The sequence below is a fragment of the Lactuca saligna genome, chromosome 8 (assembly GCF_052625555.1).
Source record: "Lactuca saligna cultivar CGN05327 chromosome 8, ASM5262555v1, whole genome shotgun sequence".
Classification (NCBI taxonomy): Eukaryota; Viridiplantae; Streptophyta; class Magnoliopsida; order Asterales; family Asteraceae; genus Lactuca; species Lactuca saligna.
Window position 1 is genome coordinate 253,478,413 of NC_136424.1, and position 4,049 is coordinate 253,482,461.

The following is a 4,049-nucleotide window of genomic DNA, read 5'->3' on the forward strand; positions in this document are numbered from 1 at the left end:
AACTCGCCGAGTCCCTCTTGAAAACTTAGCCCAATTCAAATTAATTAACATACCGGAAACGGGTCGTTACACATTTACTGAAAACATCCTAAGTACATCTTCCTTCATCTCAGTTAATGTCATCTTTGGCTTCATAATAATATCCTTCAGGTAATGTTTGGCCAACCAGTTACAAGTAACCAAAGTTCCAAAATTAAAATTTCTAGCACATAGATGTATGTCACATATAGATTTAATCTGAAATGTTCATTCATTATACTTCCAAGCAGCATAAACTCTAAAGGGACATGGGTCTTTTTTTATATATTTTCCCACACCTAGCAATCACTCTATGCCTATCACTCTTCATAAACCACAACTGATATCCATTAGCTACCGCATAGTTAGTTAATGCAAACCTGAGTTGAGCAGGGGACTCGTAACACTCTCCCACTACCGGCTTCATTTGTTTCCAATGTATGTCTGGATCATGAACCCTGTACTCTACACCTACTTCACCGTCATTTTGATCATCAATATGATCATGTTCTGGATCCTTAACACCAACTTCCTGATCATCATCTCCCATTCCATCAAGAGTCCTCCTTAGCACATTTTCATCACATAACATGTTAAGAAATGGGTCATCAGATAGGTTTGAGGTCGGTTTAAAGGTCTCTGGTGCAAAATCCAGGAAAGAGAAATCTATGAGATCATCATCAGAGTCCTCGTCCCTTACATAAACCTTTTCAGGCCCTTTCACCTTTTTAGTTCCAGATGCTGAAGCCATCTGTTCAAAATGAAAAATTATACTTGTAAGTGACACTATGGAACTCGATTATGTAAGATAAGAACACACATACACATCAATTTCTTATTGGCACCCCACGTACCTTTCTACTTCAGTGATTATCAACTTCAAAATAGAAGCTTGTTTGCATGCAACAATGGTGTAAGAAACCCTTTTCAAACCCTTCTTCTTCCTAAGACCAACTACAAGAAACCCTTTTTTGATGCAAGACGTTTCTGTGAAAGGTGATATTAGGTGGTATACGAACTATCGAGTAGTATAGGAGAGTGGTGACCGGCTGCGTACCTTGACCGGCTGTTAACCGGATGATAAAACGATTTTGAAACGGGGTCACAATTATTTAGGCTAATTAGACACAAAAAATCCATTTAGGGCTAATTTAGAATAACAATGTAAAACTTATGGCTTTTTTGGTATTAACCCTTTATTTTACAACTAAAGTAGGTTTAAAACTAAGTGAGTTTTCACACATCAAGTTTTTGGCGCCGTTGCCGGGGAACAGTTCTAAAATTAACACTAAATTCTAATTCAATCGATCCTTTGTGTGGGATTTATCTTACACAAAGTTAATTACACGGTAATTTAGTAGGTAGTATCATTTTTTTAAAATAACTAAAATTTTTTCTGATTTTACCTTGGACTCGCCGAGTGCACTCGTGCAGACTCGGCGAGTACGTCTCTGTTTGCAGTTTTAATTTTTTTTTTTGTTCTTTTTATGTGTTTTTTTTGTTTTGGTTACAGTTGTTTCATGACCCGAGGATCTGATACACCTCTGGTCCCTCCTCTTGAAAATCTGGAATCCGCACTAAGAAGGAGCAAAGGTAAAACCGTTGGAGAATCCGCTTCTTCAAAGAATTCACCACTCAAAAACCTCAAGTCTGTTTTCAGCAAGAAGAGGAGCAACAAATCAGGAGCATCAAGTGCCTCTTTGACAATCGAAGATCCAATTCAAGAAGACACCGAGTACGAGACCGAGGAAGAGGAAGAACCCACATACGAGCACAAATCCGAGTTTGAAGACGATTTAGCTACCGCTATGGCTAATATCGATGAAGTCCCCATGGGGGAATGGAAGAAGAGGATGCGTGATGACACCGGCCCGGGACTTGTGCAGCCCGTAATTCCCGCAACCTCTACTTTCGAGCTAAAGGGCCATATTCTCGCTCAACTCAAGGAGATCCCTTTTTATGGGAAAGACCACGAAGACGCCTACAAGCATTTGGATGAAGTAAATGATGTGGCTGACTACTTCAATGTACCAAATGTGCCTCGTGAGACCCAGCTACTTTGCATGCTCCAAGTCACATTCAAAGGTGCTGCAAAGGGTTGGCTCAAGTCACTTCCTCCCGGATCGGTCACCACATGTGCCAAGATGAAAGAGGAATTCATAAACCACTTTTGCCCGCCTTCCAAGATAGCTAAGTTGAAGAAAGCCATCGCCAACTTCGAGTAACAACCCGGTGAATCTCTTTATGAAGCTTGGGAAAGGTAAAAAGGTTTGCTTAGAAATTTCCCACACCATGACCTTAATAGCCGATAAGAGTTCTCCATTTTCTATGATGGAGTCAATGTCACCACAAGGCAATTGCTCGATTCACAAGGCTCGCTCACCAGAAAGCCGCCTCTGGTAATCAAGGTGTTAATTGAGGAATTCTCTAAGCATTCTAGAGAATACCACAATCCGAGAAATGAAGTAAGTCGGGGAGCAGTGAACTCGGTGAATGATAGCATGGCGGCAGTAATAGCTAGGCTCGATAGTCTAGATAGAAGGATGACAAAAATGGATCAAACAATCCATGCTATTCGAGTTGGATGCGAGAATTGTAGAGGGCCCCACCTCACCAAGGATTGTGATTTGGACGAAAATGGAAATAAGAAGGCTCAAGTGTTCGAGTTGGATGTGAGAATTGTAGAGGGCCCCACCTCACCAAGGATTGTGATTTAGATGAAAATGGAAATAAGAAGGCTCAAGTGTTTTACTCAAGTGGCGATAGATACGACGAGAATTGGCGGAAACCGAATAAGGAATGGCTCCCATACAAAGAATATAAAAAGGCTAAGGAGGAGAAATACAAGCAGAATGAGAGGGGATTCTATCAAAAGGAAGAACCGGTAATGGAAAAGAAATCCAATTTAGAAGAAATGCTCACTAGATTCATAGCCGCGTCCGAAAAAAGACACAATGATCACGATGTAGCAATGCACGAGACCAGAAATATGTTAAGGAATCAGCAGGAATCCATTCTCAACATTGAGAAACAGCTGGGATAGCTTGCACATCAAGTCAATGAAAGAAGACCGAGTCAACTTCCAAGTAACACCGAGAATAATCCAAGAATGGAAAATATGAGTATGGTGACTTCAAGTTGTGAAAAAAAATTTCACACAGGCACAGAGGGTCTCCAATAGCAAGACAAAGAAGACAGAAAAGTCAGCTCCAGCTAAACCCGACCCGACTCACCGAGTTCCTCAAATGGACTCGACGAGTTCATGCGTACATGACAAAACTATCATCCCCTTAAAGCCATATAATCCCCCTCTGCCATTCCCAATCAAAGCCATGCCTGTGGAAAAAGTTGAAGCTTATAAAGCCTTTATGAAGCATGTTAAAGCCCTCCAACTTAATGTGCCATTTGTAGAAACGATGCTCATAACACCCAAGTACTTCAACTTACTAAAAGGTCTCTTTGCTGCTAGGAAAGACTTGGCTGAAGTCGCGGAGATAATGTTGAGTGAGTCACCCGAAAAGAAGGGCGATATGGGAAGTATCATAATTTCGTGCCAATTTGGAAATGCATTTGTCACTCAAGCGTTGACCGATTCAGGTGCAAGCATCAACCTGATGCCTCTCTCTTTCTTCAAGAAGCTGAACTTACCGGAGCCAAGACCGGTAAACATGAAGATCCATTTGGCTGACAAGACGACAATTCATCCAAGAGGAGTTTGTGAGGATCTTCTCATTAAAGTTGACAAGTTCATCTTTCCAGTAGACTTTGTGGTGCTACATATGGAAGAAGACCCCGAAGCTCCAATTATTTTGGGGAGGCCATTTTTAAACACCGCATGTGCTTTAATTGATGTATGTGAGTCTACACTAACATTAAGGGTAGGAGATGAGTCAGCGGTATTTAAAGCTATACCAGAAGCCAAGAAAGAAGAGAAATGGAAAGAAGAAATCTCATTTATCAGTTTAGATGATGAGATACTACAAAAAGAACTTGAACTTTTTCAAGAAAGAGATCCAAACAAGTTTTTGCTA

The 4,049-nt window shown here is 40.8% G+C and overlaps 1 non-coding gene across 1 annotated transcript; it reads right to left on the reverse strand.

The window, feature by feature from the left end:
* Positions 1-2,210: 2,210 nt before the first annotated feature.
* LOC145013628 (small nucleolar RNA R71) lies at positions 2,211-2,317 on the reverse strand. The gene has a single exon (XR_013665176.1). It is a non-coding gene; the product is annotated as a small nucleolar RNA R71 (small nucleolar RNA).
* Between the last annotated feature and the right edge of the window lie 1,732 nt (positions 2,318-4,049).